A 16,154-nucleotide genomic window follows, 5' to 3' on the forward strand; every position below is an offset into this window, starting at 1 on the left:
TAGGACTTGGTTCCGCAAGCTGCAGACAGGCTCAGCTCATGCCAGAGCACCATCTCACACGATTCCAAGCACTCTGCCTTCAGGATTGTCAAGGCCTGCCATAGGAGTGACTGATAGGAATCTGTGCGTCCATTTTAGGTTTAGATATAGGGATACTATATCTACAGCAAAGAGTGGTTACACGACTTTGCCCCAGCTGTCATGCAGCCAGTTGTGTCAAATTTAGGAGGCCAGCCAGGGGTGGCATAATACATGCTTCAGCCCCTGGTAGGCCCTGGGTACACCTATGCCCTGAGTTACAGGGTCTGATAAGGTGGCCCAGTACCAATTGGAAATGTACCCAAGGTACATGGAATCCATTTTACAGAGAGAGCAGTAGGCCTGGGGTCCTGATTGGCAGGGTCCCAGGTCGACTATGTCAAAAACCAGCTAAAACACAGGGCAAAAAGTTGGGGGCAACCATAGTCAGGAGGTACCTTCCTACACAAGTTACATCACTTTTTTTTGAAGATTTCTGAAAACAGTCTGGGGTTTTTTCGCCGCCATACAAAAAACATAAATTATTACATTTACTATAAACACTTTTTACAATCCACAATTGAAATACAATTATCAGTTAGACAATACATTTAACACAAAACATTTTTAGAAAACTTCAAGTTTGTACCCTACCAGCCCTACATTATCCTGATTCTATCTAGTCTAGGGCTGGTCACGCAAAGGCAGAAAGCTTGATATGCATTTTTTTCAATTGCATTTAGGAGGATTTTCTAGGGCTTTTTGCGGAAAGTGCATTCGTATTTACGATGAATGTGCCAAAGCCGACGCGTTTCCAAGCCCGTATCTCATTTATCGGGCTTTTCTTCAGGGCTTCCTGGGTTGCATGTGCAAGTATGGTTGTCGTTATTTTGACTCTTGACTGGCGTTTTGCTTTATAATTGATTTCGGTTGTAATCCTGTCACTACATGTCATCTGTTTAGGGAATTCTACGACTTTGCATGAAGAGGCTCTCAGGGTTTTGGCATTTGCAGTATGTGGGCAGCGCGCCAAACTATCATTTTGGGGAAGGCTTAAAGGATGATGATCTGGAGATCTAAAGAACCTCAATACGGTTGCAAAGCCTACTTTGATCAATGCATGTAGGAGTCCCGTATGAGCAAGTAATTGAAGATCAGGTGTGGTTGTAGAGAGAAAAGAGGAAAGCCTTTTGATGAAAATCAAATAGATAAACTCTACAATGCGGTGGTGTATTATTTGTTAATTGACAGAGTCATGCCTGTGCAAGAATATCCCTTCAGACAGAAAGAATGTCTAAATGAAAGAACACCCGAATTTAGGAGCGAGTCTGATAGTTTAAAGACCCCGCGTTGTGATGAAGGACTTGTCTGTCGGATCTGGAAAGGATGTTCCTTTCCAACCGCATTGAAATCAGTGTCCCTTGCACTAAATGAAGCAAGTCTGTGAACCAGTATTGTCTGGGCCAAATTGGAGTGATTAAAATCATCCGGCACACTTTTCATTTGAACTTTGCTATGGCTCTTTAAATTAGGGTTATTGGGGGAAGAGTGATCATGCCATTCAAAACAGATTCCTCCACAATCCTGCTAGTGGATATCCGATTGGCCCAAAACTGGCATTTTGTATTTGCTGAAGTAGCAAACTGGTCGAAATTTGTTTTTTTACCATGCATCAAACACATTCCATACCAGGCAGTCAGTGAGCTTCCTTTGGTGGCTGTCTGCGGCCATGCAACAAAGAAAATCCACTAGGCTGTTGCCCCAATAAGAGGTTCCACTTGTAGGGAGATCTTGTGCTTTATGGCTCAATTCCAAGGATGTTGAGCTTCTGTCACTTTTGACCATGTACCTCCCTGCTTGTTGACTTAAAAAATAGCTGTTGTGTTGTCTGTCCAAATCAACACTGACGAGCAGTGTATCTGTGGTAGGAAAGATTGTAGGCCTCTTCTGTTGGTGTGTATTTCCAGTACATTTAGTTGTTGGTCTGTATCTTGACAGATGTCAGCTCCTGGAGATGCTAGTCACTCTCTATCCCACCACTGAGGCGTTAAAGAGTCAGCCAGAGTATGAAGGACTGAAAGACTCGCCCTCTGAGTGACAGGGATCTGAGCGTCAAAAGCCTGACATCTGTGCCTATTGTTTGTCTAGTTCTTCCTGTTCTGACTGCATTCTCAGTGCTAATGTAGGCAGTCATGGTTTCACCAACAATGCGCACAGGAACCAACAAGAGCAATGCTCTTTTCGGTCTCTTACAACATACACCTTAGATCACCTGTTCAGGAATGGTAGGGACAGTGGTAGAACCGAGAAAAAGGGAATAGAATAAGAGAGAAAACAGAAAGACAGGACTCCACCATTTCTCTCTAGTCATGTGGCAGGTCAATAAGGTCTGCACAATGTAGTAGATTCTTGCAAAAGACTATCTCCAGCTCCTTGTCATTTGGAGAGCTATATGTAACTGCATATGTGAATGGATTTACCCGGCTTCTAGCTTTGTAACCAGCCACCTTAGTCATGAAACCTATTTGTAACCCATTTAAATGATCTAATGGTAGGTCAACATCCTTTTCATGGTATAGCGATCCATCTATTTCTGGTCTAGTCTCTTGATCCTTTTACCAAGTTTCTTTGTCTATAGATTGAATTCCTGCATGTACTTTGGCGAAAAATGAATCTACATTAATCAAAACAATGGACTGATCACACAACTCCTTTAGAGGAAAGAATAATGGTGGATCTTTAGTCGCTTGATTTTCATTCACCAACTGACGTGATAAGGCATCCACCAGTTTTTTAAGTCCTCACAAAACCGCAGAGGTATGAGAAAAATATCCATCTGAGTTGTTTAGGGATATGTGCTCAGACTGATTAAAAACATTGCAGCTTTCTATGATCTGTATACACTTCTACGATGTGTTGATCTCTAACAAGCAACGTAATGTTTTTTTTAACAGACCTGTTAATGACCAAATGTTTATCAGATATAGTATAATTTAACTCTGCCGATGAATGATTCTTGGAGAATTAAGCCACTGGGTAAAACTACCCAAAGTTTGGATATCTGAGACAAAATGCCACCCAATGTATAATAAGACGCATCCATCTCAACTATGAAAGGACACTCATTAGGAGGTGTAAAATTAGGGAACTAGAAAAACAGTCCATCAAAAAAAAAAAAAATGATCTGCTCCTTTTGTTATGTTAAAAAATTCTTATAGAGCGCACCTACACCGGTTGGTTTCATGGCACTATATTTAAGACTAGCTGGACCAGTTGGAGTTTATTTAAATGCTTGGGTAAATAGCCATGTCTTAAGGGATTTTCTGAAGCTCAACAGTTCAGTACATGATCTAATTTCCAATGGGAAAGGAGTTCCAGAGTCTGGGTACCAGAATAGCAAACCTGCAACCCCCTTGTCGCTTCAGCTTGAAGGCAGGAGTTGCCAAGAGATGGGTTGAACATAGGTTGCGTGAGGGAGAGTACCTTAGAATGAGGTTTCCAATGAATTTGGGGCAGTGGCCATGCAATGATTTGAAGACCAAACATCCTACTTTAAAGGTGCAGTGCTGAGGAATAGGGAGCCAGTGCAGGTTGCTCAGAAGTGGGGTAACATGTTGCCACCTGGGTTGCTGATGGATCAGTCTGGCAGCTTGATTCTGCCCTAACTGTAGACTTTTTATTGAAAATAGTGGTAAGCCAAGATACACTGAGTTACCAAACAAAAGCTACTCCCTTTTGTAATAGATTGGTATCTGGTCATGCAATTCCAGAAAATGGATTACTGAATCACCAATAAAAACTGGTAAAACCCAGTAATAACTGCTAATTGCCTTAAATCAAATGGGTGTAGGCCACTGCACTATTGCTGCAACATTTGCATCCATCTAAATGCCTTCAAGAGTAATGATACACCCTAAAACCTCCACTGTAGTGGTGTAAAACGAGCATTCCTCCATCTTACGAAAATAAATAAAGAAATGTCGATCCCCTAAGCATTGCAGCACCATTTTCGTATACTATAATTTCCAGTGTCACAATAAATCAAGATAGCTTCTAAGATACTTAGTTTATGAGCTAGTAAATGCAAACCCTCCACTACAAGGAATTGATGCACCTCGTTTTAGAGCAATACTGCAACCTTAATGACTGCGCGGGGGACCCCGTACTCTTTACCTCCTCGTTGCAGTCTTTGTCACCAGGGTGACCGTGAGGGAGCAGGGACCTCAACCACCAGCCTGCACAGAGGTGTGGACGCCACCAACACACGTTTAACGCGGCAGGAGGTGCTTAAACCCGGCCAGGGCTCCCGCAGCACAAGAGCCCGTACTCTTTACCGCCTTGCTGCCGTCTTTATCTTTGTCACCAGGGTGACTGCAGGGGAGCAGGGACCTCAACTTCCAGCCTGCACAACGGCACTGATGCCACCAACGCACGTTTCAGGAGGTTTTTAAACCTGGCCAGGGCTCCCTGGGCGCGTGATGGGTTAGGCGTGCCTGTGCCGCGCTTTGTGCAGACCCATCTACGCCCTTCCGAGACAGGAGGAGGCTGGGCCTACCCTCTTGGTCTCGCTCTCCTTGTATTTCCTCAGACCTCTGTTCAGCAGGCTTGTCCATCTCCCTGCCTCTCCACCAACTTGAACACAACTTTCCACGACAGCTGCGGAGGACCAGGTAGGGAGCAAACCCCTTTTACACCTATTCTGGTATACCCGCATTAACTGTTTGTTGGATGTGCATCTAGAGTTTTAGCATCTTAAAGTGTCAAGGAGTTGGACCGATAAGGAAAGTGTGTAAATCCTGTCTGAAAGTTTTGGATTTCGCTTTGTGAATCGAGCTGACCTGAACACCCTAACCATCTTTAAAAAAGAACTTTAAACTGTGCAGGGCCAACCCGGGCATCCTTACCCTGAAAAGATCAAGCATACAAGCAATGGGTAAACATAGGGGGGTGGCTGGGTCTACAAGTAAAGAGCCCCGCATACTGGTGGTACCATGGACGCCTTTTGCAGCGCGCAGCTGGGGTCTTGGACAAAGATTGAATTGGTGGTCAGACGTTTATCTCGTTCACCTTCCCATCTTCCTCAATTGATTTCCCTTGTCACCCCACTTGCTGGCACCCAAACTCGGTTACAGCTCCATCTGGTAGGCCGGGTTGATCAGTCGCCAGTTCAAGTAGGTGGTACTATTCTCTTTGCCCAACCGTCATCACCCGTCGTGGTGCGCACATGCAAGCATCTGGGTAAGGACTGGGCAAGCTTTCTGGAATCGGCCCGAGCTCAGGAGGCGCAAAGAAACGGCCTTGGGTGGGTTTACCCTGTAAACGAAGTAAGAAAGCGGGTCCTCTGTTAACCCCAGCAGCACACTCTCGTTAGACATGCTTCAAACTGCGTTGCAGTCAGCACTCAATACCAAATTGGACCCCATTTTACATTGTCTTGCTGCACTGGAGAAGAACCTCTCTGAACTGACAGCCTCTTTCCAAAGGGACCGCGCCTCTCTTATTAAAAGTCTCCTCCCGCAAAGCCTAGGTCGACGTCCTCGACCGCTATCTCTAGTTTCAACTGAAGTGGTAGGGGGCGGGAGCCAGAGTGGTGCACATCGCTACACAGCAGCCAAACCCCCGGGTAGTGGTCTCATCGGCACCAACTACGATTCAGACTGATTTTCAAGACCTGTCATCCATTCGTAAGGTGGATACTATTTTGAACTCCGCCTCCTCTCAGCCCCGCCAATCCCAGTGTCAAGGTAGGCAACCTGTTTTGTCCTGATGACAGGCGAGATGGGTTTGATGTCAAGCCCCGGGGGATATTAGCTACCATTCCCTTAGTGTGGCCTCCCTTCCGAGTCTACCCCGCTTGTTGTGGTGTTAGCTAACGTACCGTGTCTAGATCCTGGTATTAAGGAAGACTTTTTTCAGTTGAAAAACAAGGTGGTGCACTGGCTTAATTCTAACATCCTCCCAGGGCTTAGGGTGGAAAATCAAATTCTCATGGTGAGTAGGAGACAGTGGGTTGGTAGAACTGAGAAATCTTGGAAGGGGGGATTGTATTAATGTTAATTTTAATAACTCAATCATTGTAAATCACATCTTAAGTATGGTTGTGCAGTCTGATTATAGGTGTTGGAATTCAGCAAGCCTGGCACTCCCGTTGGGTTTCTTCTACCGACCCAGAAATTTCCAATCAGGACCTCTACATGAGCGGCTCTTTGAGGGGCGCCACAGGGGCCATACAGAGGGGTTATCAGGGGAAAGCACTGTAAACAGGTTTGCTCGCTGTAAGATTGTGATTGACACAGGGAGGTTCCCCCGGACCCTGTGTTACTCGTACCTCTGGGAAATGTCCCACCCATGGAACAGGTATTGAATAGAAGTGGAGGGTGCAAGTTCCTTTCTTGGAACATCGCGGGGTTGGCAAGTAAGATTGGCATTCCTGGATGGTTGGCATTTTTGAAAATCATGATGTGATATGTCTCCAGGAAACTTGGGCTACGGAGAATAATTACCATCTGGATGGCTACAAAACCATCTTTGTTGCAGCAATTCCGTCCATATCAGGGAGAGCTAAGGGGGGGGTTCACTACTTTTGTCTGGTTAGCGTTCCTAGATATTTCTGTTACCTCACTTTGTTTCCCCCAACGTACATGTGATGTTGCTGTCTAGTGGCAAGAGTAAGCTCCTCTTGGTACATTTTTATAACACAGGAGTCATACACAAGGACAAGGGTTACCGTGTAGCCGGGGTCAGTTCTACGGGGTGGCACTTTGAAATGTCATAGTTGGCAACACATCTTCTTAACTGGGGATTTCAACATCTATATGAGTGGGGAATATTAAACAAGGAGGTGTGGAAGCTATGGGTTGCGCACTACAAGAAAGGCCTGCACTTGGAACATACCCCACAGGGTACTGAACTTAACTTTATCCTGCTTGAATTTGATTTAACACCAGTCATGAATATGCTGCCCCAAGGTAAAACAGATATCACCCACACCTTCACTGGGAGAGCATGCAAGACCTTTATTGATTTTACTTTTGTGTCTACCCCTTTCTTTTCCTTGATCACTGATTTTTCTATCCAGACAAGTGAATATAGCGACTAAATCCCATTTGTGTTACAACAGGATGGTCCAGAGTACATGGACACACTAAGGTTGTCCCTCTCAGAGTGGTAGAGGCAGGGAGGAGCCTAAAACCTAAAATGGGGGTGTATTACCCCAGAGTTACAAATTGAAAAACATCATTTTTCCCGCGTTCGTATCGTCATTCTGGGTAACCCGCCGCCGGACATACAGAGCCCTGCCGATCATCTTCAGGCAGGGAGATCTTTTAATATTATTCCTTCGTGTTCAAAATCCAAGAACCCTAAAATACTATCCATACCTTTGGAATACAAGGCTTCACTATTTTTGGAAGTTACTTAAAGCTGCACACCTCTATCAGATCGTATCCACAGATCGTAACCTGGGTTCAACTGACTGTACAGCCATCAAAAAAAGTAACAACACCTACCTTTAAAGGCCAATAGATATCGTGAGATATATTGGAAGAGTTCACCTTTTGAGTGCATGTTATCCAACAACACCCTCTACTAAAGGCTCCGGTTGGCGGGAATTAAAACAATAACTTTTAATTAATCAGCTCCTGTAACATTTGACCAAGAGAAATTAAACAAGAAACAGAAACTGAACCCTATTAGTTTCACGAAAACTACTACTCAAATTACGTGGCTGCTCCGGAAGAAGGCGCTGGCCGCCGAAACGCGCATAGAGATTCATTGTGCCACCTATCTACTATAGATATTTTTTAACTTGTGTTTAAGTAATTTTTGTAAAATGTATTTTACACTAATAATGTGTATTGTGAGATTTTAATTTTGTTATTGTGTTTTGCCATTGATTTTTCTATTTTTAACTACCTAATAAAATACCAAGTTTTGTAGCCAGCTGTAGCCGATTGTCCTTTTTTATTTTTACTCAGTTCTAAATATTAGTTGCCTGGGTGGTTGTTTTTCAATTTGTACTGTTTTCCCTGACCTAGGAACTATAATATCCATGTCCTCAGGGGGTCCTTGTTAAATACACGTCATTGTACCCCAGAGTTACTTCACAAGTCACTGACAAACCAGTGTCGTAGGGAGTTTGTCACATGTCTTGATGGAAAGACAAGTGCCTCGGACATCTTGGGTGCGTTTGGAACTATGTCTACTGTTATACGGCGGTTACTATGGGCCCCGGGTGGGGGCCGTGAGTCAGCAGGCCCCAGATGGTTTGACTCGGCTTGTTCCCAGGCTTCCAGGAATTTGAGACAGGCCGTTAGTGTCAAGCCTCGAGATCTGGTGGCGGTCAAAGGTCTCTGTAGAGAATACAAGGCCGCGCTAGCTATCTGTAAGTCCACCCTGAAGTAGGAAGCCTGGTCCGATTTAGGGGAGGCAAGTACATTACGCAACAGCTCTAAGTTTTGGGCCATTATCAACAGTCCACTTCTATCTAAAGATAAGGTCCATCTCTTGGACGCCCACATTACGGAGGACGACTGGGTGCATAACTTCGAGGGTATCTTTCAGTCGGATACTATACCATTTTAGGGGAAGGAAAGGGTGGAAGGCAAGGTGGATCACATCTTTACCACGGGAGAGGTGAGAGCTGGTATATTGGGACTGTCTAAAAGTAAGGCCCCTGGGTCAGATGGTATTCCACCTGACCTCTACATTGCCCATATAGAAACCTTGGTGCCCGTCCTTACAGCGGTCATCAGTGCCTCAGTTCGGGCGGGTCGACAAGACTCTTGGGCTTTATAGACTATAGTTACGGTATTTAAAAAGGGTGATCGGGACAGTACCTCCTGTTACAGGCCCATTTCCCTCCTAGACTCTGCGGTGAAGGTGGTGGGTCACATGATTTTGGAAATACTTTTATCCTGGGCCGAGGAAACTAATCATCTAGCTGAGATTCGATATGGCTACCACCATGGTAGTTCCACTGTGGAGCAGTGCCTACATTTATATCTGGTCCTGAATAAGTATACCGTGGCGCGTGACTGCCAATATACCTAGCCTTTATGGACCGGTCTTCAGCCTTCAACGGTGTGAACAGGTCCAAGCTATGGCAGTTGATTTCATCCATCGGAATTGACAATATTATTTGTTTCTTAAAGGATTTATCAGGACTTCAAGGCGGTTGTCTGTTACTCTAAGGACCTGAAAGTGTCCCGCCAGTTTAACATCATGCAGGGGTGCGTCAGGGGTGTATCTTGGCACCCTTCCTTTTCAACCTATATATCAACTCCCTAGAGAAGGCCCTTCGTGCAACAAAAGCAGATTGTCTCCGGGTAGGCAATGCCTAGCCTGCCGTACTCTTATACGCGGACGATGCAGTCCAGTTGGCAATGGACATCAAGGGGTCTACAACTTCAACTCTTTCGCCTCATTTATGGAGGACCTGGATCTGTCGGTGAACCACTCCACTCCTAAACTAGGGTGCTCGTTTATACCCAACACTAATGTTTTCTCCTACGAGAGTAGTATTTGACGTCTCCTTGAGCTGGTGTCCATTGCTTAATCGGAAGAAAGGGGAGTTAGTGAAAGTCTCTGCAGCTGTCTTTAACTTTGCCAGTAGAGTGAGAGGGAAGCCAATAGGGGCCCTCTTGAAGATCTACCAAGGCAAATGCATCTCAAAGGTTAGTTAGGGGAGTGGGATATGGGGCCATATTGAGCTTGGGACCGTGCAAAGTGCTGAAAACTCTTTCCTGCGAAGAGTCCTCTCTTACCCTGAATTGTATCCCATCTTATGTTGTTCATGAAGAACTGGGGATGTCTTTCCTTTCAGACGAACTGGCCTTCCGTCCCCTGGCTTTGTGGCTCAAGATTTGGGCTATGCAAGAGAATTCACTTAGTAAGGACTTCCGACAGCATTTTCTTTTACTCGATCATGTCTAACATATTGGTTGGCTTCAGTACATAAGAATCGTCCTCGCCAGACTAGGAAGAGTAAAACTTTACGAACCCTGAGCGAACTTGTAAAAGGGACCTTTTTTTGGCCAAGGAGTGTTTTTTAAAAACACGTTATTGTTAACAAGAGTGAAAAGAGCTGTGTAAGCCCAGTGTGAGAAAGTATATAGTACTGAAAACTGTGCCTAACACTGAGCCTTATCTTCTAGGGCTTAAAAGTACTCATGATCTTTTCTTATTAATGAGGTTCCGGCTCGACCTCTTTCACTACCTATTGGCATATCCCCAAGGCTCGCACAGACGACAGTGCCTCATGCGCTGTGACCGTGAGTCTCCTCAGGACATGATGCACTTGTTAATGTTTTGTACTTTTTATGCTGTTCCTAGAAAGTTATTTATCATCAACATTCTAAAAAAATGGGTTTTAGGAGGGTTAGACCAACTTCTTTCTAGTGATTCTGTGTTGCACACTCTATTCTTGCTATAAGTGGGTATTGAGATATCACACCCAAAAGCCAGCAACATCCACTCAGGTAAGTACCTTAAAGGAACAATTTTGCCTACAGGAACACGAAAGCAAACCACTAATTCAACATTGGTTAGAATCCAAACACACCATAATGGCAGCACAAAGGATTGTGCAAGGTCAGCTAAGGCATACCCAGAATAACTTTAAGGTGCATCAAACAAATCAAACTAACCTGATCTTGATGATTTACTAAACAAAACCACAGCAATCGTGTAAGAAATTTCACTAACTCAGAAGATCAGATAGGACTATCCACTGCTTTGACATCAAGGACCTATTTCCTAATGACTCGTATTTTGAGGGACTGGGCAAACTTAATATCCATATCATTTTCAGACGAACATGAAAGTCAAAACACCACTATTTCTTCGTCTTCCAACAAATTCACTTTTATGGGAATCACCAGGAGTCACAGCGGACTACAAAATATTCACAACACGTTGGGAAATGGACTGAATTACGAACACTTTGCTCCTAAGAGTCTTTGATTAACTTTTACAATCATTCACTAAATGTCCTGACCTTCTGCGATCCAAACTATTTTCATAGTGTATGCTTCATTAGAACACAACGCTTGAAGATCGCTAACCCTGTGTGTTGATGAGATTGCGAGAAAGAAACTTGTTTTCTAAGAGGTGTTGGAGAGATGCCTTGTGTATTGGCTCGAATGGGTCCTGCATAAGGTGGGAAAGGACTACATTAAGCTCCCATGGATGCCTAATAGCAGGAAACACCTTCAAACCCTCTAGGAAATCCTTGATGACTGGGATTTAGAAAAAAGAGGTTTGTGAAGGACATTTTCTGTATGCAGGAAGAGCTGGTAAGTGAACTTTTATGGAAGAGAACTGGAGCCAAATTTTGTAAGATGTAATAAGTACGGAGGAATAACCTCTTCCAGGCAAGTTGTAGGATCCACGCTTTTGGAGGAACGCACAAGTTACTACTTGTGTAACGATATATCTGTAAGAGACATTAGTTAGTGATAGATTCCTTACCTTAGAATATCCCCAGGCGTCAGACTGGATCCGGAAACTTTTGCGTAGCAGTACCCTTGCGCGTCAGTAGGCGTCGTCTGCGGCTCCGCGTCCATCGTCGTCGTCGTGGGCGCCGTGATGACATCGTCGGAGTACTTAGACGCCGCCTCCGCGTGCTGATGTCAGTTCATAGACACAGATTTTCCGCGCCAGAAACGCAGAGCTATGCCAAAAACCAACACTGGTGCCAAGAAACTAGGGCCCTGAAAGGGGATGACCTTAACCCTAGCTATCGGTTCGCAGAACGGGGAGGATGGGTGGGTCGGTAAGGAATCTATCACTAACTAATATCTCTTACAGATATATCGTTACATAAGTAGTAACTTGTGCATCTGAAAGACACGTTAGTGATAGATTCCTTACCTTAGAATAGATACCCCAGCAATACCAACCCCGTGGTGGTGGGTCTGCGAACCAATAATCACACCAGAAAGTCCTGGAGGACGGAACGGCCAAAGAAGCCATCCCTCCGGACTGGACTGTCCAGGCAATAATGTCTTGCAAACGTGTGCAGCGAGGCCCACGTACCCGCCTGGCAAATGTCCTGCAAGGGCACACCTTGGCCCAAAGCAGTTGTAGTCGCTGTGGCTCGAGTGGAATGAGCCCTCAGCCCTGCAGGCGGTTCCTTCTTAGGCAAGGAGTAACACGCCTGGATACACAAGATGATCCACCGCGAGATGGTCCGCTCGTGCACCACTTTCCCTTTCTTAGCGCCCACGTAACCAACAAAGAGTTGGTCATCCACCCGGAACTGGCGTGTGCGATTAAAATAAAAGGAGAGCGCACGTTTTGGGTCCAGACGGTGGAGCCTCTCTTCCTCTCTCGAGGGATGCGGAGGCGGAAAGAAGGTGGGCAAGGTGATAGATCGCCCAATGTGGAAGGCCGTGACTACCTTGGGTAGGAAGGAGGGCCTTGTCCGTAACACAACCTTGTCCGGATGGACTGAAAGGAAGGGAGGTTTACAAGATAGAGCCTGGAGCTCACTCACTCTCCTGGCAGAGGTGATGGCTACTAGGAAGGCAGTCTTCAAAGTGAGAAGGCGAAGAGGACAGTTGTGAAGTGGCTCAAAGGGAGCGCACATCAGAAATGTAAGAACCAGGTTCAAGTCCCACTGAGGCATCACAAAGGGAGCAGGAGGGAACGTATGTGTGATGCCCTTCAGGAATCGATTAACGATAGGGGACTTGAACAAAGAAGGTTGATCAGGCAGCCTCAGAAAGGCTGAAAGAGCTGAGAGATAGCCCTTGATAGTGCCCATAGCAGAGCCCTGCTGGGCAAGAGAAAGAAGAAAGAGGAGAACCTCAGAAAGAGGGGCATTAAGGGGATCCACAGCCTTTGCTGTGCACCATGCCACAAATCTGTTCCACCTACAGGCGTATACAGACTTTGTGGAGGGACGCCTGGCTGCCAGAATGATGTTGCAAACTTCAGGAGGAAAGTCAAATGGCCTCAACTGTCGCCGCTCAATCTCCAAGCATGGAGGTGGAGACTGGACAGGTTCGGGTGGAGGACCGTCCCCTGCTGCTGCGACAGAAGGTCCTCCTGAAGAGGCAGACGAACCGGGGGATCGACTGACATACTGAGTAGCTCGGGATACCAGTACCTTCGTGCCCAGTCCGGAGCAACAAGGATGACTTGTGCCTGGTCGCGCTTGATCTTCTTCAGCACTCTGTGCAGAAGTGGTATAGGCGGAAAGGCGTACAACAGACCGCAACTCCACTCGCGACGAAAAGCGTCTCCGAGCGAGTGCCGCCTTGGAAATTCCAACGCGCAGAATTGATAACATTGCGCGTTCTCTTCGGTGGCGAATAGATCTAACCAAGGCTCCCCCCACTGCAGAAAGAGACCTTGCGCCACGTCCGAGTTCAGACGCCATTTGTGATCCATCATGCACCGGCGGCTGATTTCGTCCGCCCTGGCGTTCAGTGAACCGGCCAGGTGTTGAACCATCAGAGACACGCCCTGATGTTCCAGCCATTGCCAGAGGCGCAGAGCCTCCTGGCAGAGGGTCCACGACCCCCACCCCGCCCTGTTTATTGCAGTACCACATGGCGGTGGTGTTGTCCGTGAACACCTGCACTACACTCCCTCGGACAGACGGGAGGAATGCCTTCAGTGCTAGACGAATCACCTGTAGCTCCAAAAGGTTGATATGGAGCCGGGTCTCCGCTGGAGACCAGAGGCCTCTGATCTCCGCCTCTCCCATGTGGCTTCCCCAGCCCTGGAGGGACGCGTCCGTCACAACTACGTGCTCCAGTTGGGGAAGGGAGAGGGATCTGCCGTTGACCCAATCGCGGTCCGTGAGCCACCACTGCAGCTGTCTCGCAGTGCCCTCCGAGATCAGGACATGGTCGGACAGGTTGCCCTGATGCTGGGCCCACTGAAACTTCAGGTCCCACTGCAGAGCCCGCATCCGCCACCGTGCGTGATGCACCAGAAGGATGCAGGAGGCCATCAGCCCCAGAAGCCGCAGCTTCAACCGGACCGAAACCCGGGATAAAGGCTGGAAGATTGGAATCAGAGCCTGTATATTCCGAACCCGCTGTTCGGGTGGGTAAAAGGACTTTTGAGAGGGACACAGGTGTGACTTCGGCACATTCATGGAGAACCCCAGCTGGTGCAGGAGATCCGCCGTAGTCTGGAGGTGGCTGACGACTGTCTGGGGCGAGCCCGCCTTCAACAACCAGTCGCCGAGGTAGGGGAAGACTGAGACCCCCAACCTGCGCAGATGAGCTGCGACCACCGCCATCACCTTCGTGAACACCCGTGGGGCGCTGGTAAGGCCGAAGGGGAGCACGGTAAACTGAAAGTGCTCGTGGCCTACCGTGAACCGCAGGTAACGCCGATTATTATTATTAGGTTTTTGTATAGCGCGTAGTCACCCGTAAGTATCCCAGCGCCGATGGGCCGGCAGGACTGGGATGTGGAAATATGCGTCCTGCAAGTCCAACGCTACCATCCAGTCTCCTGGGTCTAGGGCAGCTAAGACCTGAGCCAGAGTCAGCATTTTGAACTTCTCCTTCCGGAGGAAGCCGTTGACGTTCCTCAGATCCAAGATAGGGCGTAGGCCCCCTTTGCCCTTCTTGGGTACCAGAAAGTAGTGGGAGTAGCAACCACGTCCTACTTCTGGCCCAGGAGCGCGCTCGATGGCCCCCTTGGCCAAGAGGGCCGAAACTTCCTCCTGCAGGAGCCGCAAGTGATCCCCCGATACGCGGTGGTGTTGCAGTGGCATGGCTTGAGGAGTCGTCTCTAAGGGGAGGAAGTAGCCTTCCGGACAATCTGCAGCACCCACCTGTCCGAAGTGACAGTGCGCCAGTGAGAGTGGTGATGGCGAACCCTGCCCCCCACTGGCGTCACATGGGCCGAAAAGCACGGACTAAGAGGGTTTAGAGGCGGATGCTGCGGAGGAAGGTGCGGACTGACCTCGCCGGTTTCCCCGACCGCCTCCACGGCGGTTTCCACAGCCGCCGCCGCGCTGGATGGTAGTCTGCGGCGAGTGGCTGGCGGCACGTGTGGGGATGCCCCTTCCTTGGCCACGAAAGGAGCGAAAGGCACCCGTTTGCTGGCGCGGGCCGAGAGGCCCAAGGACTTAGCCGTAGCCCTGGAGTCCTTAAAGCGCTCAAGCGCGTGGTCTGCCTTGTCGCCAAAAAGGCGACGGCCATCGAACGGCATGTCCATCAGAGTGTTCTGGACATCTGCCGAAAAATTGGCGGATCTCAGCCAGGCGTGGCGCCTTACCGCCACTGTCGTAGCCATCGCTCTGCCCAGCGAGTCGGTGGTATCCAGCCCACACCTGATCGAATACTTGGCTGCATCCCGGCCCTCCACAAGGGCTTGGCCGAGTTTGGCCCGTCCTCCAACGGACACTCTTGCAGCACCTCCACCACAGTCTCCCAGAGAGAGTGGGTGTAGCGGCCCAAGAGGCATGCGGTGTTGGAAGACCGCAGTCCCAAACTAAGGGAGGAGAATATCTTTTTACCATAATTCTCATACCTCTTGGATTCCCTGTCCGGCGGAGCCGTCGGGAATGCGGTCTGGGAATTAGAGGCCTGTATGACCAGACTGTCTGGGGTGGGGGGGAGGTCAGGAAACATGGGTCGCCTGGAGCCGGGCAGTGGCGTCTGGCCACGGTCCTATCTACGGGCGAACCCGTAGCGGGCCTGGACCAAGTGCCCAAAAGAACGTCGGTCAAGGCTTCATTAAAGGGCAGCAGAGGCTCAGCCGAGCATCGTAATTGAATGGGTTTGGTTCGTAGAAGTGGAAATCTCCAAACGGCGTCGGATGCGTCGCCGCCCCGACGTCGGAACCGAAGCAAAGGAGGTATCGGGGGCGGCGCGCCCGAGGACGGCGCCGGGGGAGACACCTGACGGACCGACGCCGGGGGGGTCGTAAGGTCCACCGGTGAAGATCCAGAGCCCGAGGAAGGGCCAGCGGCGTCCTGCGGCGCCGGGCCCGAAGGTGCTGGAGCCGCTGTTCCCTGCGGCGCTGGGCCCGAAGGCACCGGCGGTGTCGGGATCGTGGGGCCCTGCGGCACCGGGCCTGAATGCGCCGGCGGCGTCTGGGCCGAAGCACCCGACAGCGTCGGGGTCGAAGCCCCCGACCCGCTAGGGCCCCTAGACGGGTCCGCT

This window comes from Lissotriton vulgaris, chromosome 11, assembly GCF_964263255.1.
Source record: "Lissotriton vulgaris chromosome 11, aLisVul1.2, whole genome shotgun sequence".
Lineage (NCBI taxonomy): Eukaryota > Metazoa > Chordata > Amphibia > Caudata > Salamandridae > Lissotriton > Lissotriton vulgaris.